Source organism: Haliaeetus albicilla, chromosome 5, assembly GCF_947461875.1.
Source record: "Haliaeetus albicilla chromosome 5, bHalAlb1.1, whole genome shotgun sequence".
Lineage (NCBI taxonomy): Eukaryota > Metazoa > Chordata > Aves > Accipitriformes > Accipitridae > Haliaeetus > Haliaeetus albicilla.
In genome coordinates this window covers 25,427,354-25,452,908 of record NC_091487.1, presented here as the reverse complement: position 1 = coordinate 25,452,908, position 25,555 = coordinate 25,427,354, and the positions used below count along the sequence as shown (strand labels likewise).

The 25,555-nt window shown below is 42.2% G+C and overlaps 2 long non-coding RNA genes across 2 annotated transcripts in view; one reads left to right on the top strand and one right to left on the bottom strand.

Annotated features, from left to right (window-relative positions):
- The window catches only part of LOC138685460 (uncharacterized), a 182,700-nt gene that overhangs the window by 129,418 nt on the left and 27,727 nt on the right, over positions 1-25,555 (bottom strand). The gene's annotated exons all lie outside the window — the stretch shown is intronic.
- Positions 358-6,100, top strand: LOC138685456 (uncharacterized). Its single transcript, XR_011324715.1, has 2 exons — positions 358-481; positions 563-6,100. It is a non-coding gene; the product is annotated as an uncharacterized lncRNA (long non-coding RNA).

Below are 25,555 nucleotides of genomic sequence, written 5' to 3'. Positions count from 1 at the left end.
TCCCGGCTCGCCTCGCCTCGGCCGGGCTCGGCTGCACCCGGGCGGGGCCCCGCGTCACCGCCGAGCGCCCGCCCCTCGCTCCCCTCCCCCCGGCGGCGGCGCGGTGCCCACTTGTTGCGCGGGGCGCGCATGCCCGGCGCCCTGCCCGCGCCCTCCCCTGCGCGGCCGGCAGCTGGAGCGCGGCGGGGCACGGCGGGGCGCGCGGGCAGCCCGCGCTGCCGGCTATGTTTGGGAACTTGAACGGCAGATCGCGCCCTCGCCCTCCTGCCCAGCCCGCGCGGCGGGTCCGCCGCCGCGAAAGCGCGGCCAGGAAGCGCAGGCACGGGGCGGGGGGGGGGGGGGGTGCGGTGTGTGGTGGTGCTGCGTGTTTTTTCCTGGCTGGGCTAAGTTCAACTGTCTCGTTTTCAGGATTGTGTAAACCCGCGGATCGCCCCGCTTTGCCTCCGTGACGACTGCCGGCGTCCTGCCACCGAGGCTGTCGGTGGGATTCCCGTGCGCTCCGGCTGCTGAGGCAAATGGGGGGGATCCCGCCTTAATATCCGATTTCGTGTTTCTCTTTCAGTGATCCCGGTGACAGAATGACACAGTTTCTGTAAGCCCGTGACTGCATCAGAAGCTCTTCCACTTTTGATTTGTTTAAATCAGCCATGTTTGCCGAGTGTTTAAGGTTGGGCTGGGAAAGATAGTGCTGTGTGCGTTGCTCAAGGGTGTAGGAGAGGCCAGGCAGGTGAGTAATCGCTGTGATCTCATCTCGCTAATGCAAAGGGACATAGGATTTCCCCGGCGCTGTGAGAACACACGGCTTTTTTTTTTGCCTTTTTTTTTTTCCTATTCCCCCCTTTAAATAGCTTGCTAACATTTGCATAACACTGCTAACGGGCAAATTACTCAAAACAACTTCGGCTCATGCAAATAAGCCGAGAAGTCATTTCACCGGGAGGAAAACAAAATAAACCCCCGTCTCCTCCCGACCGCGATCCCCGAAGTTGCCCGCTCCCCGCCCGCCCCCGCGGCCACGCCGCTGCCCGTGCTCGCCGGGCGGGGCTCCGCACAGCCCGCTTTTACTCTCGCCGCAGCCGGTGGCCGTTCCTGCAAACGCCGCCATCGCCGTCCGCGTCCAGAGGATAATGAACTCCGGCTGCGGGGACGCGGTCGGCCGGGACCCGGCGGGCCGCGCTGCGGGCGGCAACCGGCGTGGCGTCACTGCGCACACGCGGGCTCGGGGCTGCCCGCGGAGGCAGCGCGCGGCGGGGGGGGACGCTCGCGCGCCCGGTGGCTGCCGGCCCAGCCTCTGCCAGCTGGGCTGCGCTGGACGGATGCCTTTCTTTCAGTGCCTCTTCCTGATTCCTTTGTTGCTGGAAACGCCGAAAAACCCGTCCGTGACAGGTTTCCCTCTGCGCTTTAAAGGGACTCGCGGTTTCCATGGCGTGGTGCCACGGCGGCCTGACACGCACACGCGCGCGCCCAGCAGCGGTGCAGCACCCAGCGGGAAAGATACCTTGTATTCGGTTAGTAACGTTTCAGAACTCACACGACAAAAAGTTGTTGCTTTAAATAATTCCCTTCGTATCGCCAATGCGCCTCATTTCCATTTTTAGTCGTCCAAAACGTTTTATATGTGTCTGGTTATAATCTAGAAAGCTGGCAAATGAATTTGATCTGTATGTGAGTGGAATTATTTTACGGGGAAGGCTTAATGGAATGCATACGCTGAAGTTGCAGAAATGGTAGGACCAGGTAAAATACAGTAAGAAAAGAAATTCTGACAAAGTGACTCTTTTTTTAGGGGAAGCTTGTAGAAGCAGCAAGTAGCGATAGAAAAGTCTTTGAATTATATGCGTCTCCTATATGCAAATTGGCTGAAGAAGAGAGTGGATTTCACACTTAGAAATTTCACACCTAAACTGTGGACATTAGAGAGGCTTCACGAAAGCAAGCTTCCAGTAAAGCAGATGAAAGCTGGTCAAAGTCTTTGCTTCCAGCCACAGTGATTTAGTGATGGCTGCAGGATTTCTACATTAATATGACTTTACTTGACTAAACGAGCATGTGTTCGCTCTGATTCATACTGGAAGGTCAGCTCCTTTCCTATCCTTTTACTGCCCCGTGTTGGATCTTCATATGAGAAGCAGAACTGGGCTGTGGGAAAAGGTCAGCCCCTGCTTAAAAAACTCAGGTTGAGAGGGCTGAGGCTTTCCCCTTCAACCCGAGTGTCCGGGAATGCAGAACTGCAGCATATCCCGACTGTATTTCAGTCCCCAGGTTATACAAACCCAACACATGACAAGGCATTCTGTGTGCTTGAACTGCCCCTCACCCTGGCTCGTCGCTCCACTGAATCCTCCTGCAAGAAAGCCCTTTTTTGGTAACACTCACCTCACAGAAACAGCCTTCTTGGCTCACAAGAGCAGTCTTTATAGTGGGTGTAAATAATAATCACCTTAGATATAATCTAGCCTCAGAAAACCATTTACAGGTGCTGTCAACTCCCTTTATAGTTGTGAATAGAAAAAGAGAAGAGATTAGCATCTGTGACCCAACCAATCTGCCTTTACTTTTACTTGCAGGATACACAGTCGCAGAAGTATGTTTGTTTTTCCGTAATGATTAAACTTTGATTTAAACTTTGGTCATGGGCATGTACTGTACCATTACGCAAGCAGCACTTAAGGATGAAGTGTCAGCATAGCAACAATATGGCCAGCAGCAGTGGTGATCTCTGCAAAGCTGACTGATGAAGAGAACTGCAGTGTAAATGCAAATAAATGCCATGCCGTGGCACCTTCACAGGGAACGAGTTGTCAGTATTAATCTAATCTGGTAGGGGAAAATAGATTGAATGGTGGCAATGTAACAAAGCTCCAATCTATGGCAGCGCTGTCCCTGCGAGGGTAGCAGCGTGCTTTCCTGCTCACCTTCCACCTTTCCTCTCCTTTGCCATGTGAATGGCGGGGCAGGAGCGATCCAGATCAGTCTTGCTGGATTTATATTAAACACGTCTGGTGTTTATTTAGCTCTGAAATAATCCAGGAATTAAAATTACGTTTGGAGGAGGAAAAGAGGAAGCCCAAACAATGAAGCCATTCAGGTGCCTGATCTGGCTAACTGAAGGAAAAAAGTGAGCAAACAAAAAATAGCATAAGAACCCCCCAGACAGTACCTTGTTTAATAAGATGGAGGGGAGCGCAAGAAGGGATGGAGCCACGGCCACAAACAATTGCTACCCAGCTACTGCTTTTTGCACAGGAATGCGAGTCAGCACTTTGGATGCAGCATTAGGGATTCTGCAGAGATTGCCCAAAGTTTACGACCTACCAGTAGTCCCAAGGGACAAGGAATATAATTTTCACTATCAGAAGGGAAATCTACTAACTCCTTCCTTTCAGTGCTAGAATAAATACTGCCATCCAATAATCCCTTTCCCTTTATTCCTATTACCCTCTTTATTTGGAAGTATGCACACACACGCACATACACATCTGTGTAACATTAAAACAGCAGGTGAAGCTTTGATTTAAACGAATTCAAAACGATCATAAAAAGCACGGTGTGCAGGAGCTGGCCAGCACCTTTCTTAGTGCCACCAGCAGGTATGGGAAGCGGAGGCTGCAACGCACCCCACCCCAAAGGAAGAAGTGACAAAACCCAGGTGCCTGGCTATGCCCCAGGCCTGCCAGGCTTTGCTCCATGCCATTCCTGTGCGTGAGCTCCCAAAATATGGGGGTTACTGTTGATCTGGATGCAAGAGGAATACTGTTGATTATCGATCAGCAGTCCAATGTTAATTATGCAGAACATAGGACAGGCCTGAAGTTTGCAAGCAGTAATAATTAGGAGCCCATGATCTCAGCAGCTGGGGAATGAAGGGTCTGGTCTGGCTCTAAATGCTCACAGCCTGGGAATAGGTTTAACTCTTTCCTGCTCGCTTTATGAAGTTTTGGCACTGATCAGTGCAGCAGTCACAGCAGCTGGTTCTTCTGCAGGCGCGCACCTACAGAAATGGCTCTTTCCTCAGTGGTCAAAACAGCAGCTACAGCTGGGAAAAAATATGAGAACCAGAAGGGAAGCTCACTCCCGAGAGCATGATTTACATGGATTTACCTTGGTATAGCAAATAAAATCTGTCACGATCAAATCACTGGCTTCACAATGCAGAGATTAGCAGTGAACAGAGCACTTGGTGGTAAAGGAAGTGTGTTCAGCAAATCAAAACACAAACACTTCAGGAAGGAGTTGCATAATTTTGTCAAATTAAAAGTTAAACAACATTGTCTTTTACTAGGAGCTGCCAGGAAGTGTCAAAACACGTAGTTACAAAGAATAGGAGTGTAATTACGTGTTTCTGTTTATCGTTTCAGTTCTCATCTCATTATAATTCTGTTTTTTCCTACCATTCTTCAGGTAGTGAGCCTTGCTGACATACAGAGCCTATTGCTTTCCCATCTAGGAACTCTTCCCTCCTTCCTTCCTTTTCTTCTTTCTCTCCTTAGTCTGCAGTGCAGACGCGTCTTAACGGATGTTGCCTGTTGTGTCCTCTGGTTTTACCAGTCCCACTTCCACGTTGCTGCTGGAGCATGGAGCCCAGGGCACAGCTGGGCGGGAGGCTGCCCTGCCCGCAGCCTGGCCACTGCCGAATCCAGGCCTCCGCTGCCCCATGTGTCCCGCCGAGCCAGCTCTACAGCCCCACAACCGCACCAACCTCTTGCTTCTGCCCCGGGAAGCAGTTAGGGCTCCTCTTTGAGACCCGCCCCAAATTGATTCTCCTACAGCCGTCTTTATGGTTTTAAAACCCTCCTGTGAGCCCAGATTTCCGCACGTTAACCTTTGCCAAGTCTTACAGTGCAAACTAAGACACCTATAATTAATTCTGCTCACTCTGCAAGGGACAAGCAACTGGGTAGCATGTTTTAGGCTGGGATATGCAGAGGCTGGGTCCTCCGCTGTTGTTATTTTTACTTTATCCCTGGACTGTTTTCATCTTACATCCTGTGGACATAGTAAACAATCAACAACAATGAATCAACTGAATCGGTACATTTTTTAAGGCTATTCCCACTGAGAGCCACTTGCACTTTCGTGACAGTTAAGAATCTGCCAAACATTAGCTTAGTTACCAGCAAGACAGGCTCCCCCCTCCCTTCACCCCATACACAGATTGTTTATCAAAACGTGCTGCCAAGAAAAATATCCCTGCTTTTGGCCTCCACCAGTGATTAATAACACTTGAGAACTGAACAAAACTTTACTGTGTTTTCCAAAAAATGGGGGAGGTGGAAGGAGCGGGGGGATTAAGAAAGAAAGACAAGAAAGAAGGAAAGGAAGGAAGGGAAAGGAAAAGAAACTGCAGTATCTTAAGTTATTTCACATGGCATAACCTCCTTTTCCTCTGTAACTAGGCCATCTGAAAAGACCTAAACCACTTTTTCTCCAAGACTGTGTTATAAATGCTGATTAACATTGTTATTGAAAGAAGGATGATATGGACACAGGATAAGGGTGAGAATAGAAGGGGGGGAGGCAGTTTCTTTTATTAGGACATATCAAGATGAGCTATGGGGGGAAACCAAGAAGAAAAAAAAGATAATTTACTTTCTTTTCAAAGACTGTTGGTAAAATTCCTAAGGGAGACTAAGTGCCAAAATTAACTGTCTTGGTGTATTACTTTTAGACACTACTGCCTGGGTGAATTAAGTCAAGTCTTCAAGCAGCAGCCAAAGATAGCTGCAAGCTGAAAAAGAGGCACTACATTTCCTTGTTTTGTGGTGAAACTCACAAATTTGTGGAGATTGTCTTTGCTCCAGGGGTTTTTTTCATCTCTCTCTCTCTTTCGCCTTCTAGGCTATTTTTGCTATTTTATATTTGGCATTATAAATGTGTTTCGTAATGGGAAGGCAAGGTAAGAAACAAGCAATTGTTAAGAAAAAACAGAAAAGTAAAAAAATGCGAGTGCATCCATGTATACTGTGTCTATTTATATGTATACATACATGTGAAAGTACACATACATATGTAAGTCATATAAGGTAATTTTCATGACTCTGTACTCCAAAAGACATTATTTAGTAAAAGATAATAAACAGCTCTTGAACAGTGGGATATAGACTAGTGAAAACAGTTTACTGAAATTAATGATGCTGGATTGAACCAAACCTTCCCTTTGGAATTAGTGCCAGACATAGTTTTCCTGAACCCTGTCCAACTGCCTGAGCGACAGACAATTTTCATTCTATTTGTGCTAAAGGCTTATGACTAGTGCTGGAAAATGAAGCCCTTGCCCTTGATCTCAGTGCAGATTAAAAAAAAAAAAAAAAAAGCAGAACTGTGCCAATTTGTTTCCTCTGCCAATAGAAGCCCTTGTGCTTTCGGTAACGCAAAACAATAAAAAGTTCACATGAAAACTCTCCATTGAAAGGAAACCCACCAAGAGCCATGTATCTCTGCTACATTCATCAGCCAGTTTCCGAGATTCTCACAATGTCAGCAAAATGCGGAGGGTAAGGGCAGAAAATATTTACCAGCCAGCAATACTGTCTTCTTTTTCTATTCCACGTCTCACGGCTATGCATTTGATGATGATTGCTAAAAAATACTCCACTGTAAATAACCACACTTTCCCTTCTTCTAACACTGATCTCCCCACGCTCAGGTACTGCATGTAGATTTGGGGCTGTGCAGCCCCTGTTGTCGGAGCTGATTCTATTTCTGAGGGATGAAATACACATTTGACACGCACACCCCGAGTTATAAACAGTGGCTATACTGTACTGCTGTCAGCCAGCTAATCTCCAGTTGCTTTTTCCTAGATTATTAATAAAATTAGAAACCCAAGCAGAAGGCGTTTGCTTTCATTGTGCAGTCTGCACTTGTGACATGGTACATGTGGAAAATTTTGAGTGCACTGCAGTGAATGGTCTGGGGGTTAGTTTTTAGCTTCCGCTAAGTACCTGGCAGGCTGCCACGGCTGAAGGATTCTGGGAACTGAAAGGCTCCCAAGTACAAACTGCCAGCATTAAGCAGTCCTGACAGCTCTGCTCCTTCCACACTTGGCAGCAGTTCAAAGTGCTCTTTCATTTGAAAGGCTGGAAGGCTGCCATGTGCAATGCAGATTTGCTGTGCCTGCTCTCATAAGGAACTGATAAATGCCGTTGCTGTTGCCATGGGGACAGGAGGCTATCAGAATGGCCTTGTGATCTGCAGCCTCTCAGCTCTGCAGGGTTTTTTTTTCCCTGAGATGGTGAAATAAATGTTCTAGAGAAGGTTAACTCTTGAAGGACAGGAAGCGCTGGTTTGAAAGGACAGGGTGAACCTCTATTCGTGGCTCCTCCAGAGTGCTGGGAACAAGATTAACACATACCTGCCAACTGTCCCTATTTGGGAAGGTCTGACCCCAGGGATTTTTTTAAGGCCAGGAGGGAGGGAGGGAGGGAGAGAGGGAGGAGGAGGAAAGACCTCCTTCTCCCCACTCAGTCCCGTCAGATTTCTCTTCCAGTTCAGGATCTCCCAGCATAATTAAAAGGCTGTCCCCTTTCTTCCCCTCACTATCCGCACATATAGTTTTCACATGCTGGTGGAAGTGAATTAATTTACCACTGGATCTTGTAACATGCCCAATGCCTTTACCTCTCATTAACATCACTGGACACCTAGCAGGATCAGACCCATTATGTGGACTCCGTGTGTGGTTAATGTGAGTAAAAAGGATGAACAGTGTGATATAAAACTGCATATTTAAGAGAGATCTTAGTGATGATGCAAGTCCTGAGAGTGAATCTCTGCTGTTCCTGGTTCCCAGATTAAAATAAACACACCCTTGAGCTATGCGCAGTTTGAGTGTGTATATAAATGAGTGTGCACATCTACTTCTGAAAAAGTGTGGAGAAAAATATAGGTGGCAAATATTTTAGCCAGAATTTATACCCTTTTTCCTACATCTTTTTTTTTACATGTTATTTCTTTCCATCTCTGCTACAGCAATAAATTTGAGTTCCCTAAAGACATTTTGCTGCAGTTCAGTAAACTGAATTCTGTCTAACCAAGGCAAAGTCTGAGCATGACATCATAGCGGGGAACAATGGAGTGCATCACTCCTCTCCCTGATCACGCAGCAAACTTCAGGGCAGCGTTTAAAAAGATCAATATAGGCATGTATCTGTGTTTACAGAGAGCATATAAATTGCAAAAAGCATTCAGATAGTGGCATAAAACAGGAAAGATAAAGCATTGGGAGAATTTTGTTTATATGCTGGAGTGTTAGCAGTTTGAGGGCTTTGTTCAAAACTGGGGAAAAAAGTCAACCACCCCACATATGAACAAATCCCCCCCTTCCTTCTCTAAACATGGATCTCTGCCTTTCAGAATTGTACACTTGTATCTTTCCAATATATGTGAATGGTATTATATGAAATGGCACATTAAAACTGAACAAACAGAATTTCAACCCAAATTTGACAGATGATCTGGTTAACCACTTGATGGTTAACCTGTAGCTTTTTTAAATAAATACCACCACTCTTACTTATTTTAGTTTTACTTCACTTTAGTTTCACTTATTTTTTACTGTATTCATTGTTTAAAAGCTTTTTGTTTGTGAATGTGTTAAGCAAAGGTTTGAATGAAGAAAGTGGTCATTTGAAAAATATACAAGGGGAAATGTTTTAGAAATAACAGAAATACACACTATACGTGTGTATACACACACACACACACTCCCTATACCTTTTCTGAATTCTCTTTTAGTTTCTGTTTTCAAACCAATTAAGGCATCTGTGATTCTGAGTTTTGTATCTGACATCAAATCCTGCTGGTTAAAACAATCTGCATATGCAAATCTAGACAAAAGCTACTTGTATACATTTGCAAAGTAATTTCAAAATTGCAAACAAGGTTGCACTTCACAAGCCTTTGCACCATACCGAGCTAGGCCAAAGGAAATATTTCTTCCTGACTGCTTGGGATTTTTTTTTTTTTTAAAATAAATAAATGTGAAGTTAACTGTAATTCTACTGTAATTTCTTTACCTGATTCTCTCTGGGTTCTTGCCTACGGTTGTCATGGTAATTTGATAATTCTGGCTTGCTCTCTACACATTCTGTTTGTCTCACTGGATTTCTTGATTATTCAGAAAACTCTTTTAAAAAACCCTCCCGTCTCTCCTCCTCTGCCCCCGTTCTGTGCTCAATCCTGCTTTTTTCATTCCTCTAGCATAGAGAAATGTGCATTATTTTGCTACAAATCTACTAAAGGTGAAAATGTTTGCTCTACTTACCTGAAAATGGAGGTAATGAGATAAGCATACATATTAGAGCACTTCTTATATTATCTTTCATAGCCTATGACAGGGGATAGAGAGGAAATGTGGAAAGATAACTGCATATAGATTTCTTGTAAAGTACTTGGATCTTAATCCTATAGATATTATTTAGGGTTTAACTGCTGCATTTCTGACAGCAGAAACATGTATTTAGCTGTTGCCTTTTCAAACGTGACGGACACATTTGTATCTAGAGTGAGAGAATTAGAATATATTCTCTCTATATGACAGAGTAGAAGCAATATTTTTATTCAGGGGTTCAGGTGACAATTTATGCCAGAAGAAACAAACTGATCATGCTTTGAATGCACCAGTAAAACCCAAATAAAAATGCACACCGCTAAGTAATATTTAGCTTGGGTGTGCCGTTACAAAAGGTTTGTGTCATTGATGTATGCATCATTTAAAAGCACTCCATGTCAGATTATGTATAGAAAACATATACATACATATTTTAGATGTACATGTAATATATATGTATGAAGGTATATAAACTTGCCTTTTTGGGGGCAGTGGTTCTCCCCCAGACACTACATGATTTTTGTGATAAAAGCACAGAGGTACCATATGTACCTATGGTTACTTTAAATAATTTGCTGGAATATTACATCTCATATTATTTCCTTTGTCTAGCCCTTGTACATTTAGCCCTTACGCTCTTCATAAAAGGGTATGTATTTTACTGTGCTCGTCAATGCCTCATACAACTACACCCTGACATCGTGAGGATCTCAAAGAATTATTTCAAGGCAAATAATTCATGACCATTAAGAGTCATAACTGAAACTATAGTCCAATTTATTACAATTTAGACCAAATAATTTCCACTATACGCTGTCTTTCCAATGTTTCAATGGAATCTGCAATCCCACTGGATTAAAAGTAGCTGTATCAATTAAAAGTACCAGTATCAATGGAATCTACAAATTCTGCTGTCTGGCCTCTATTGCTTTCTTCTTTCTCTTTCTTGTACTGGAAAGCACATTTGGGATTTCTTACTAAGTCCTTTTGATGGCATCACACTGTGGAATCTGCTAAACTCAGTGAGCATTCCAGCTGCCCCAACATATTGCCATAATCTAGGACATCTCTGACATCATCTGACAGTCTGTGAGATCACCCTGTGAACCGCAAGACCAGAAGAGGTTGCTGTTCCATAGTCACCATGAATTTAAAAGGTGTCACAGGTAGTACTTGGCATGCGACTGCAATGTTCCCACTTGATTTTAACTGTGAAAATGCTGCTAAAATAACCCCCTGTACATAGAATAAAGGACCAATAAATCTGTTTGGAAACTTTTCAGCTGTACAAATCTTATTTTTGTCTTACTTTGATTTTCAAATTTCCCTTTTCAGTAAAATAAAAATTACAAATTTTATCCAATTTCTATGTAGTGGAATAAATCAGCAATGAACACGTTTTCTCTTATGTGCTAAAAAACACGTAACTCCGACTGCTACTCAACAGAAGTAAAGGTTTCAGTAAATCACGTGTAGGACATCTAATGTTAAAATGTTCTTAAATTCACTTTAAACTCCTATTTATTCATTTATTTCTACAGCGTAGACACTGCAGAAGCTCAATAGACCATACGCTTCATAGCTAGCAGAAAAATGATGGCCTCTTTCTTCTGAAAAGAAGACTGAGCAAGGGAATGCTCTATTTTACATTCTGCTAACACCTAATTATTTTTACAAAATATATCCAGTAGCATTTATTATTTTAGCAATCATAAATATTTACAAAGAAATTATAGTTTTGAAAGCAACCTACATGCTGATGCTTTTTTATTTTCTTAGAATGTTGTTTGTTTACATACCTGCTAATTGCTAAAATTCAGTAATCTGTAGTGATCTTACCTTTATTAGTGTAAATTAGCAAAGTCTTGCTGCACAAATTACCAAGGCTTTGCCACGCAAATATAATAGGCTCAGCTATTTCTTTTAAAAGTCAGTGTGCTCTAGTCCATTTTTTTATTACTGTTATCTTTAGTTCTGTGAAGCCTTGGAACATTTCCCAGTCTGGATCTATAGAAAGTTTCCCGGGAAAATGTATAAAGAGCCTGTGTTCTGCTTTACTCTGTGCTGGCAGTGCCTGTGTGCTTTTGGTGAGCTAGGTCTTTGAAGACCTAGCCCATGCATGGAGTCCAGTCAGGCTGAAAAAATTTAGCAGTTGAGACATTTTACAATCCAAAATCTCTTTTAAACAAAGGTGTGGTTTAGCAGGACTGGCTGCTTCTGACCTCTTTCAGCCTCTTATTATTGCAGCTGCTATGATGTAAGTCTGAGTATGGTAGAGCTAAAGTAGCTGAGGCGCAGGGAGAAATGCTGAGAACAGCTGTTTTACTGTAAACATTAACAAGGGTTTGACTTCATTTGCAAGCTGGGAGCATTCACAGTTTCTGCACAAATAATACTTCAGGAATTTGATCTAGATGTTCACAGCACAAAGAAAAAAATTATCCCTTCTATACATTACTGCAGCTTTGAATGAAGCAAATTCTCTGCAGAGAGATGCATCCCATTAAAATCAACAGGGAATTTTTCACATTAATACACAGCTTCACACAGACGATACAGACGTACACACAGGAGAAGCAGCAGCAATATTTATCTACTTTAGCTATTTCTAAAGCTCCTATCACATTGGTATCTAAGTGCCAATTAGATACCAAAAATATTCAGTTGTAGCAGACACTGATGTCTGCTGATTATTGCAGAGCTACAAACAGAATCCTATCCAAGAGGGCAAAGAGGGATTTGAATGCTTTCCCCTTAGCTTGGTGCTGCAATTCACGGATGTTAGGAAACAAATTTCAGAGCTCATTTCCTTCATTATATTCTCGAGGTTGCTTTATTCTGAAGCAAATGAAAAATCTCAGACAAAGTGACCTCTGCAGGGTGCGGGGACATTCACTGACATCACATACATCTGCATATGCACACACAGACATGTGGGCCAGATCCTCCAGACACTGAAAACTGTTTTTTTTCCACATTATCAATGCAATGGAGACTGTGAGCAGCTCAGCCAGCTACTTGCGCATCAGCCAGTGCAGATATGACAAAGCCTCAGCTGGTTTGCAGCCACTGCAGGGACTGCAATGGCTCTTCCTTTCCAGAGCCCTTGTGAAAGACATACAGTTTAGAAATGGCTAAACCAAGCCTATTTCTCATGGATCCCCAGTTACCAGACTAGTTTCTTGGGTCCAGTGGTAGCCAGTGCAAAATACAGTAGCTCTGCTGATGTTACAGTTTACACTAGGGACCACGCTGGCAGCGAGACAACGCCAGGATGATGCAAGGATGGCTTAAAGCTGCATTTTCACCACCCTCTTTGAGGCCTGCCAAGAACTGCTTAGCCAAAGCTTGGAGTCTGGGCAACAGTCCCTACTTACAGACTCCTTCTAGAAACTCCCCATATTAAATATAAAGCTATATAAATCCTGACTGCCTTCCCCGTTTGTTATTATTATGGTTCACAGGCTAAGTGGCATAAACTCTGGTCAGCCCTTTGATAAAAGACGAAGGCAAACTTGGGATCCAGAAAGGCTTGTTAAAATTCATCACTTCCAATGAAAATCTTAAAGTTGTGTCTGTGCTGTTGGATGTGGACCCCTCTGAAGGAGAAATAAAATTATCCAATTGGACATCTGACCTTTTTATTGTTCCCAGGACATTTCCCACAAATCTGGAAGTATCAAATTTAGTATCTCTCTAAAATTCAAAGCTAGTTAACTATACTCCATTCTTAAACTGTTTGTGTTTATGCAGGATAAGGGGAGGGTTTTGATCTCTGTCCTGTTTTATGGTGTTAATCTATTGTACAGTTGAACAGCTACTGTCTCTTCCTCCAGACTGGCTGTGTTTCTTCAGATGATGATTTGTTTCTACGTTGTGGGATCATATAACATAAAACTCTGTCTACCTGGTACAGCTGTAAATATTGGTTCTCTTGCATTCCTGTATATAGTGGAGAATAAAAATATTCTGAGTGCCATTTATTCCTGACCCCAGGCATGTTCAAATCTCCAATTAAAATTTCACCATCCATGTGCAATAATTAAGGCTTTGAAATGCACCTGGAAATGTATCTCTCTTTCTTTCCTTCCTTCCCTCTGACAGAATTTCAGAGCTCTGGAATCATATCTGTTGTGAGTTGCCTTTCCCCTAGTCATACTTTTTATTGAACAAATGTTCAAAAAACTACCCAGTTGTTTGCCTAGATCTTGTAACCAAAACAAGGCCCCATCCTGTCCTCTTCCACTGCTCGTGGCTATAATTTCTTCTCAAGCTGAACATTGAATGGGGCTAAAGCCAGCATACTATTACGTTTGGAACCAGGTTCCATCCAGGAAAATGATACAAATGAACCTGGGAAATAAGCTGCAGCTTGAGAAAGTAATAAAGCATGTTACAGTGCTCGTATGTAACTGGAGATGGAGGAGCTGCTTCCAGAACAGGGACTGGAAAGGACATACCGGCACCTGTGTAATTTCTGAACCGCTGAAGTAAAATTCTTTCCTCTCTGTCTTGGCAAGTCCAGAGACCAGATGAGATGCCGTGGCCTGGCCAAAAGAGAGACTGCTCTGGCACTACACAAACCTCTTCTTTAGCTGATTCTTCCTGTGATAGTAGTTCTTCTCACCACCTCAAAAATGCTCCCTGATACATCAGCCCCAGCTGCAGTTTCTACAACTGGATGAAGTATCTGTCACCACCATTAGAACCATTCAAGCAAAGAGTGGGATAAGACACCTCACAGCACTGGGCCGGCAAAGAGTAACCCTGCTCTAGGCTGGCAGCACACATTCAGGCAGCTGTATCAGGGCATGGTAATTCTGAAGGGCACCAAATGCTCTTTCCCAAAGCTCCCTGAGAAAACTAGGTCCGAAAGTTTGGATTTTGTATTGAAATTCCCCATTAAACATCCCTGTAAGTTGAAACATTCGGTCTTCTTGTCCATTCCCATTTAATAATCCCACCTAGAAGCCTTCTTGTCTATAAACATGTCAGACATGCACAGTTGTCCACCAGAAAGCAAGTGAAACCAACAAACCCATCACCTTGGTAATTCACAACACTAGCCCATGCCGGTTTTCCTGTGTTAAAAACAGGACTGTCAAGGTATTTAGAGAGCTGAGAGAGGCTGACCTCTAAGCATACAATGCAACCCTATTGACACACAATCCAAATGAAAAATACTTTTTTTTATTTCATCCATTCCTTGATTTGTCAGAAATAAAACCTAATTTCCTAAATAAGACACTATATTTGAAAATCAGTCCGCCAATTCTGGCCCTCACTGCTGTCCTGCAACTCACGTGTTGCCACCATAGCCCACTTCCAAATGTCCTTCACACCCATGAGCCACCTCTGGTCACAAAGAACTGCATGTATATCCCTCCCTTTCAGAATGCTGAACTGGTCAGGTTTAAGGCAATCACTGCCAAACCGTGGAAATTTAGGCCAGAAACTGAACTCCCAAAAAGCCGTCATATTGAAAATGTTCTGGTTTAAAAAAAGGGGGGTGGGGGGTGGGGGTGGAGGATGTGGAATTCTGTGATTTTCCTCAAACATTTTCCAAAGTCAGTTTTTCTCCAAATATAAATGAAAACTCCATCTGGAAGATGTGCGTTTATTCCAATCCAGGCAGTCTTTTGGGGAAATGCATAAAACACCAAACTGTATCACAAACATTTTTGGTTAGAAAAACAACTCCAACGTAGGTTGTTATCTGAATATAGGCACAGCCAAGCTTCTGTAACAGGGAAATGGCTGCATTCTCTAGCAGGTCAAATAAACCAAAAAATGTACCCTAGTCAAAGATAAAGTCTGACCTGATTTTTGAAGCTTTTAATTTTAAAGCTATCTGGAAGAGCCAAAGGAATAATGGAGCACTTGTAAGAAGGAATACAAAAATTGTCAGTGCCAAATATACTGGGAAAGGAAAAGTGATGGAGAAAGTGCATCTCTGAAATAGATTTTTGAGGTGACAGCCTGAGGATCAGGTCCAATAAGGGAATTAGTTACACAGAACTTCAACCCCGCAGTGCCGAAGTGAAAGGCACTGGGTTCCTAGAGGGGAGTTCAGAACCTCTTGTTCTGTGTCTAGATTTCCTATATAGAGCATGGGAAAAATTAGGCACCTCTCAGTATGGTATCCAAAACATCTGTTTCTGTATTTTATCCAGTGACTATTTATATGAAATATTTAAGAAACAGTCCTGAAAGCTGGGAAGGGAATCTAAGGCTCTCTTTGCCAGATGGGTGCCTTAACCAGTACAGTCATGCTTTCTCTTATGCTTTCTCTGCTCTCTGTGACTCCCATTCTCTCTCTTTGGCCCAATGAACTTAGATTTATTTTCTGCAGCCTGGCACAGTTTCAATAGGAAGGGTGGAGAGTGCCTGCCTTCAAAACAGCCTGCAGTCTGGTGGTCAGGCCACTCTCCTGGGATGTGTGAGTCGGAGTCTCCTCACGCATGGAACATTCTTGTGCTCACAGACAGGAAACAGTGAGGGTGCACTTGAGAACTCACCTTGTTTTTTCTAATCTCTAACTGCTATTATACAGATAATAAAAGGAAATATTTAACAATAACCATGAGAATTACTGACACTTATAGACACCTTTAATCTTCGAGATTCCAAAGCAAACAATGGGCTATGCTAAAGCAAGTTTGCCCTTTGGACCTAGCAGAAGCACCCAAGAATGCAGAAATGGGCTTTGCTGTACTTCTTAAAATGCTGTAAAGTATGTTTTTTTCTGTGCTAGATCAACTCTGTAGGCTGAGTCAGAAGAAAATTCTGCTTGCACGGTATACATTTTGTCCACTCTGTGGAGACTCGCGAACACCATTTCAGCTTTAATCTCCTTCAGCTCCTTCTGCTTTCCTAGAGCAAAAGTAGAGCAGTTGTATTTAAGCCCTGTGCAGGAGCTCAGAGGGGTAAGTCTTACCTACAGGTATGTACATTTGAATCACGTTGCTTACTATCAGTTTATCATCTCCTGGGGCATCATGCAAGCAACAGTGCACAAGCTTAGGCTAGGAGATGAAGAAAACTTCAACATGTTATTGAAAGTGCAGAGAAGAGCTTGAAGGAGGCAGAAAATAATAAAGCATGTTGGATTTTGGCCAAGACAGTAAGAATTAATAACCTGACTTCCAACAGCATACCATGGGATCTACCGTAACTACAACTATGGCCAGTTGCCTGCCAGGTTGTCGGTTTCACATGGATTTGACAGTTTTGCAGGTCAGTCCCCTTTGAATCTACTTTAATTCTTACTATATTTAAACAAAAGAAAAAGAAGAGGAATTTCTGAGTCTGCACAACTCCTGCTGGCAAAGCTACACAGGGCTCACAGAACAGTAGGAAAGGGAACTTTCCAGAATATGGATGTCTCTTTTTTCAGCCAAACCAACACTTGCTGCTCAGATAACAACAGCCAGTCAGTCTCAGGCTGCTTCTGTGCTGCAGCTGGCCAGGAGTCATAGCGGTGCAGGTCCTACTTCCAGGGTTACTCCATCATCCCTCCAGCTCCTGCACTTATAAGAGAAGCAGTTACAATGACCCCATAGTGTGCCTCCATTTGAGTCAGTCTTTCTGTGCCAATTGCTGTGCATTAGCAGACCTTGTATACTGAAGGAACAAGAGCCAAAGCTGTCTCAAGTTTCTAGCTTTTTGACTCAGGAAGTTTATGCAATGCAGGAAGCTATGGTTTCCCAAGTCCTTTCCACAAACAGTGTCTTTGGTGAGCACTTTGCTCCTCTATGACCCAATCAAATCAAGGGCAGTTAGCGTATAAATAATTTCATGTCTGTATTTAAATGTTTTGCTCTATCTGGGCCTAAGTAAAGATGTATTTAAAGATAAAAAGTTTCCTAAAATTAGGGATTCAGAATCTTTGTGCATACCTTAGAAAATGAAGAACTAATGATATTTTCCTAATAGCTTCATTAACATTGTACATTAATTCCTTCCTTTTCCTTTTCAATGTAGCATATTTAAGACTTGTAAAATATGGTTTTTTACTATTAGGATTTTGGTTTGCTATAATTTTTGCTTTTGTATTTTTTTCCACACAAACATATGTGGTTTTCCATTTTATGCATAAAGGGTGACCAGTTTGGGCTATGATAAAGGAGGACCTCCTTTAAAAGACTTCCCTTTGCCAGCAGAAAATCTCTAGCACAAGACAGGGGAGAAAAACGCATGTCACCTCCCCTGTGTCAGCCAAATTACATCCTAAAACCTTAGCACGTGTTCTTCTTTTTTCCTGATTCAAATCCCTACTGCTGTATCTTATTATGGCATTAAAGAATTTGAGTGATTAGATGTTGAATACAACTCAGTTTGTCTCTCACAAGCAAACACACACATATGCAGTAATACAGTCTCACCACTTGTAATCGAGTCTTTATCGTAACATTTTCCACCTTGAAAAAAATAGTAGAAATATACAGCATGCAGAGGCTATTTTAACTTGTAATTTCTTTTTCTCTGCTTCTATTGCCAATGACTACACTGGGAAAACACATATTCAAATTACATCTTTGGTAGGCATGTCAGAGTGCATTTTATATAGCTGGGTGATGCGACATGGGCTGCACACACTATTCCAGTCTGAGGACCTTTAGGTGAGACAGTTTGTGCCCTTACTCCCTGAGCATACACTCAATGAGCAGGTAATAACAACAGCACAAGAGCTACCCTCTGGCTCTGCCTCCCAGTAACACAAATCCCTGCAGCATGCATTCCACTTTGACTCATTGACCTCACACACAGCCTGTGACCATATAAACAGGGCTTCAGCCAGCACTGTCCATCAGCCTCTGCTTTGCAACTCTGACACACATGATGCCTCTTGCTGCAACTTCTGCTGCTGCTGCTGCTATTAGTTTGGATGGGATCAGACTTTGAAGAACTAACTTGGACACAATGGGATGGGACACAATGGTTCTCAATGACCAGGAGAGAGTTTGGGACTGAAGTCCTCTCCCTCACCCTAGACAAAGGGAGACTATTCTGTTTAGAACAGAACAGCTCTGCTACTTATCACCTAGACTTACTCCTATAGCACAGCCTATCAAATACAGATCTCTTCTCTAGCAAACAGAAGAAGGGAGAGGGAGATGAGCATGCACTGACAGGACTGCTTCGGATTCTACAGAGGGAGGATGGACAGTGACTCCACTGCTTTAGGATAAGGAGTCACTCTGTGCAAACAATTGGAGCCTACCCAGAAGCATGATAGGCTTTATCCTCATGTCCACAAGCACTGCAATCTGCTCACAATGCCTGGACATTCCTGACTCCTGCAACCAGTCCTGCAGTGACAGAAAAGTTCATCATCAGGTGGCCAGCTCAAATGTGCTCAGGTCCACCATCCTCAAATGGTGTGGACCACTATTGCCCTGAGATCATAAGGCAGCTTCCCAGAAAGTATGCTCAAATAGAGGGAAAGGGGCCAAGAGATTAGCTAATTGTGCCTGGCACAGAGGGCCTTTGACAAAGTTATTCAGAAAAGATTTCACTTTCTGGCCTACAGAGCCTTGCGGAGTACAAGGAAGAATACAAGGACGTTGTGACGGAGGTACCCACTGAAATACAATTCCTGTATTTTCTAGATTAATAAATTGATTGCATTTTGATCAGTGCTATCTATCTTGTGCTCTCCTGGTCATGCTGTGCTACCAGACAGGGAGGCAAACATGAGTATTTCATCAAGCACTGAACTCCTGATGAGCAGGGGATAAATGAGCTTTTGATCAACTCATCAAGGCTGCCATGTCCTTCAAAGCTTTTACTGAGGCCCATGAGAGCCTTTCCATCCAGAATGGATGCTGCAAATAGAGCCCTTCATAGCAACTTCTCAAAAGCTAGCACCAGTGTAAGCAGGGAGTCTGGCTTCTTGATGAGGAGACAAGTCTGAGAAGCCATCAGAGTTTATTTTGCAGCAGAACTCACAGCATGCTCATCAAGTGCAAACGTGGGTGAATGGCCACTACCAGTGGCCATTACTCTTCCCCATTTCCCTTAGCCACTCTTTTTTTCCCCCTCTTCCCTCATGACCCAACCCTTCAGCCCCTCATGACTGATGTCTTATTCCCCAGGAATGTCCATGGGCTTCAGTCCCTAAAAGGAAGCCAAAGGCTAGTTCGTGTGATTTTCCAGTCACTGGGTTATGTGCATTTGGTAGGAGTTCCCTCCTACTCTGCTAGAAAAGCTTCTCTCCTGTGAATTCAGCGCTCCTCTGGGGGCACTCCATTCCCTCAGTCCCATCCCCAGTGCTCGCTGCACGTACTGTCTTCACACTGTGCATTCTCAGCCAGGGTTTCTCCCTCTACACAGGATGCCTATTTCGGCGCACACACAAAGGCCCAGGAAGGTGAGGGGAACAAAACATAAAGAAAGTGCCAGCGCCTAATAATACAGAAAAATATAAGAGGGCACTCGAGTGCACCATTCATTTTACAACTAGCTCATTATTTTTCAAAAAAGCCCAAACAGAGCAATAAACTATTTATTCTCAGCAAACAAAGTAACTGGGGATTTAGGCACTAATAAGAATATAGCAGAAGGTTTGGGGGTCATGTAGAAAGATCTTAACATGATGAAAAGGGACATAACATAAATACCTTTACATTTTGCCATCTGTTCTCCTATCAATTCCTGCTTCTCAATGTCCACCAGCAAGACGCCAAGTTTACTGGGAAGCATCTGGACTAGCAGGGTCAGAACGCTTGTTAGGATATCTTTGGAAACCTGGAGTGTGATTAGGTCTCGCACAGGTTGGATCTGTACTGTTTGCCTGTAAGCCAAAGGAAGTTTTTCCTGCCCCAAGACCTATTTAGTTTCCCCTTCAGTACAAAACCTTGGCATAAATTAAGCTTGTATTCTGTAGAGATGGATGAGGGATGAGGACACCAGTGTGAAACAGCAGTGCATGGTATACAGATACACATGAAATAGAACAGGGCATCTCTAGTTTTAACATAGTCAGGTAAACTATGCTGTTACCTGGGTCAGGTAAACTATAAGGAAACGTCTCAGGTTAAGCCCAGTACTTCTTAAAAATATCAATAAACATCCAGATTTTCCTCTTCAAACTACTATCACATTAACTGGCAGATCATCAATTTCAGATTGAAATAGTCCAGTGTTGATACAGTCAGAAAATCAATTATATTTCTAATTATATTAGGGAAAATATAGGCTAACTGTATTAAATTAGAACTTTTGTTCTAAGGCAGAACACAGGTTAGGTTTTTTGTTCAAAAGTTAGAACTTTTGAAAATTCCACCCAATATGGGTAATAAAACTGTACACTCAAAAGAGATTCCAATTAGCTTTTTACAGAAGAAAGGGGCTGCACCTATATCTATTTTTAAAATTCAGCTATTAAAGTGTCTTTGAATAAATTGACAATAAAACACTTAATGATCAACAGCACTACATAAATGCTAGTAAATTACAGAAGACAGAAACTGATGGAAATTGCAAGATAAAATTATTCAATTTTATATTTGGCATATGTAGGTTTATTTCCAGTCAACTACCAAAGTAAGTAAATTGTTTTGTTATGGGCCTATGTTTCATACCAAGGTCTTCACAACTCTCACAGTTCATAGTGACTAAAAATGCTGAAAGGAGATGATCAAGATAAATTTTTGTGTTTTGAATGCCCTTGCTAACAAAATCTATGATACTGAATCCAAAAGCCCTTTAAAATGTTATTTTTCAACAATTAGGCTGTTTAGTTTGCTTACTGATTTCCCTAAATATTGGCAGTGAAAAAAATCTGATCTATGTCAGGGTTGTTTCTAATCAGTTGTGCTTTCTGACTCCCATCTATCTATCTACATGTATTTCCCCTATTAAGGTTTCAGATCTTACTGGGAAAGTTTTGCATTCGTCAAGAGCTGGTCTAACAGAGTAATAGTTACCCAACACTTGACACTATAAGACCTTGGTTTAGTTACTTGTAACTGTCAAACTTTAGTAATTTGAATTTAAATTTTCTGTGCCTTCTGCCTTGGGCTGATACTTTGTACAATGTCAGCATAGATGTCTCTGTGATTTCTGAAGAATAACTTACAGAAAACTATGTTGTTTTGTCAATGATAAAAAATTCTTACACTTGTTTTCAGAAGGTTCGGTACCTCAATGCTTCAGAACTGCAGACCAAATGCTAGGGTAGCCCTTGTAGAGAGAAACTTTTATTCGTTCCCTAGGTAATTCATGCTGGTAAGGTGGAAAACAACCTGACATAATAAAATCTACAATGGCTAGCTGTGTACACTCAGTACATATAAGAGGCTAGTAAGTAAATTTGTTGGTTATTTCATCCATACTGAGCACATCCTACTACAGGCTGAGCTGAGCTGACAGGGAGTTTTCTTTCCAAATACAGAAGGATATAGACTGAAGAGAGTTAAAGCAGAGGGTCTGTAGCCATTAGCGCAAGTACAGTACCAGGACAAGGCTTCCCATTGTTCCTCTATTGTCAGCAAATAGCCATGAAATCCCCTAGCAAAGTGTTTGTCTCATTTTGCCTTTAGAGGCTGGTTCTCATAAAGGATAGCTGCCTGTTGTTAACGTCAGTTAGCTCAAATGGTAGAGGTCTGTACAAGCACATCTAAGTTCCAGCTCTACTAATGATCCATGTGAGACTTAATGTGGTTCCACATGATGGAATTAACACAGGAAATTACACATAAAGAGATTATATTAAAAGAATATTATGGCTGCAAAGTCAAACACTCAAAAATTTAAAATGCTGAAATTCACATTGCCATGAAATATTAATTCATTCTTTTCTTGTTGTTCACATAGAGCACAAGATGAGCAACGTGGTTAAAATTGTGGGTACAAGCAGGTCCCAGGAAATCAGCTGCATTACCTTGTACTTAGCAGAGGACACACACTTAATTGTTGTGCTGAAGAAGACTCTGCAGCCTAAAAATGAGGACAATGACATTGATGTTTTATCAGCCATTCATGTACTATGTAAATATTTTGAAAAATAAAGCCTACTTTCATGAGTGATGCAAATCTTCTCATCATCAAAGGTGCTTCGTGATGGGTGAATTTAGGCCTCTTTCTCATCTGTGTTTATCTCAAAGAGATAGAAAATGACTTCATGTTTCTAGGAGTGTGTGACTGGGACGCCCTGCTCCCAACCCCTGATAATATGGTTAGCATAACTAACACCATTTTATGAGGCAAAGCCATTCTCTGTGACTGAGCGAGTCATGTATGAGTTCCCTTTCCCCCACATTATCGGGCCCTGAAGGTCCTGTGAACCAAACAGACAAACCAAACAGATTTCTTCTTGCCCTCCCTGCCAGCCTCAAGGTTTCTGGGCGCCAGGCCAATTACTCCCTTACTTACTGGCCTTGAAGGTCTCAGGCACCCGGCCAGCCAGGTGTTGTGGATGACCCATCACAGAACAGGGAAGCGTAACAGCAAACACTGTCTACAAAATCAAGCAGTTACAAGTCCTAAGTGGGGAACTTGGACTGGAGCTGCTACTGGACAGTGAGACCTGTGACCTCCCGATGGCCAGGGATGCCTCCACCACCGTTTGCTTCCTCTGAAGATTGAATGAGCAATGGGTTGGATTCTTTGTATGATTTTTGGGTCTAGATTATGGTTGTTATACTAATACAGCAAACCATGTATTAAGATGTGATCTGATCTGCAGAGGGTTTAGGTGATTAGAAACTGTAAGTTAAGTTAGGGTTGAGGTGATTAGAAATAATAAGTTGTATTATAAATTCTGTATTAGCTACTTACGAATTGTACTACATTGATTCTGCTTGTAGAAATCCTGTGCAATTCTAATCATAAATTCTGTGCTATACTAATCATAATATCCTGTTAAGAAAATAAAGTTTTAATTGTGACTACAGCTTAGTGCCGTCATCAAGGATCCCTAAAAGAACCTGTCTGTCCTCTTAGTGTCAGGTGACACAGTATTTTAGTCCCGCCAAAATTAGTAATAAATTATAATTATTATGCTACGTAAATGATCAGCTCCATCCCCAAACAGAAGGTGGACTGTGAAATGAACTGTACATTCACTGTAAATAGAAAAAATGCAGATGCTAGGTTATACATACACAGCAGCTTAAACCCAGGAAATCCTAGTTCTGACGTGTAGTGACTTGGGCTTCATTTCCACCATTCTTGGTGTCACTTCTCGTTGATGGAATTATAGCTTTCACTTACAGTGCTGATTATTGATTTTACATAAGTCTGCATACAAATAATTAAACTGATAATTCTGGATTATATATGATTGATGAATAGTAAAACCCAGCACCTCCTGAAGCTTGGAAATGTTCCTCTGTTAACAGTGACGTTACAACTGATCCTGAATTGGTCATCTGAATTTTGACTCCATCATTTCTTCCATGTTGTTTTCATCTTACTCACTATTGAACAGAACTAGCTGTTCATTGAATATCCCAGTAAATTTTCCAAGATCAAAATCCTGTGTTCTGCTTCTGATAAAATGGGCGCTCTTTGAAATAACCCACAGGCTGCTAATAAAAAATTTACGTACTGTAACAGCTCATTTTAGTTGCCTGACCCTCAAAGAAGATTAGGTACCTTGGCTTTCTATACTGTGCCAGGAGAAAATTAAATGCCCCAGTCAGACAACCAAAAGGATGAGTGGTGAGCTGCACAATGATTCATAAAGGGGAGAAATGTGAAATGCTGTTGAACCCAGGAATCCCATCTTCAAGGTGAGAACTCTGAGTGCCAGGCTAGCTAGTCGTGCCCCTTCTTGTCTGCCATTCTTCTGGAACCATAAATCTTGTGCTCCTTTCAGCACGAAGGCACAGAGCCAACAGGAAGAAAAATGCTGCCCCTATCTCAACCAGTTTGCTAACTGTTAGGGCAGGCTCCTAGGGAGGAAGAAGATGGCATAATTGAACCTCCTTAAGCAAACTAAACTCAGGACCCCAAAGACTTTGTTGGTAAGTGCTTTCACCATTGGCTTAGAGGGTAAGGCAAGAGCTCTAGTGCAAGGTAAGGTAACCACCATATAAAAGGTGACCCCTAAAATCTCATTTTAAGAAGAAAGTAGTATGATTCCTTATGTAATTTTCAGTCCTAAAACTATTGTGTAGTATAACAATCCATTGTTAAACAGCTGTGATATTCTTACCCAGAAGTGGCAGTATTTTAGCCATGAACAAGCAGCCACCTGGGATATATGTAACTGGAAAAAGGAAAAGGGAGAGGATCTGATTATCTGTGAAATATTTTTCTACCTTTCAGGATGAATGACAACAGACAAAGTTAGTATTTTTTCCCCATAGTTTCATATCTTGCTAAAACAAAACAGATAAATCATAATAATATCTCATATTTCCCTATCTTTCTTGTTCTTTCCCCTACAAGCAAGTGCACAGATTTACAACGGGTTTAGCTTTACAATCTTGATAGGGAGCCATCTGCCCAAGCAGAAAACAAGAAAATTAGCAGCAGAGTGGATTGTTACTTCACGCTATGATGCTTTTCATATTACAGTCATAAGCTCTTCCTTAAAAGAGTCCAGAAATAATAAATTCAACAGGTAATTAGTATTTGAGGTTTTGCTTCTTCCCTTGTGACCATCTTTAACAGATACTTGCTTTTAAATTTACTGGGAGAATGACTGGCTACTGATACAGAGGCAGATACATTATCTTGGTTGATATTTCCAGATACTTTATACTGATATATATATATATATTAATTTGAAAAGGCAGTAATTTTTTTTTATTTCACTTTTTTCCATTTCCCTAGCACTCTCTCTTCCCTGAGCCATAATAATCAGAGGAGTGGATTGAGAGCTGTCGCATAGAGACAGCCTCCCTCAGTACCTGCCCTGCATACTAATTAAGTGCTTCCAGTCTGCAGGCTGGGACATGGATTCAGTCTTTCAAGTCAGCCCAAGGCTGAAAATGAAAATGAAAAGCTGTAAACCTCACTCAGCAGAATGGAAAGCATAAGGTTGCTGGGATATTGTATTGTGCAAGTTACATTCATGAATACAGTGAAAAGGACTAAAAGAATCTGCTGTGATAAAAAATGCAATGATCAGGGGGATTTCTTAGGAGAGCTGCATATGGATCTGAATTCCAGCTACTGATTTGCTTTCATGTCATCTGCAATATTTGCCATCTCATTGTTCACCCCCCTTTTATAGATAACTGCTCAATATATTATACACAATAGTAGTAG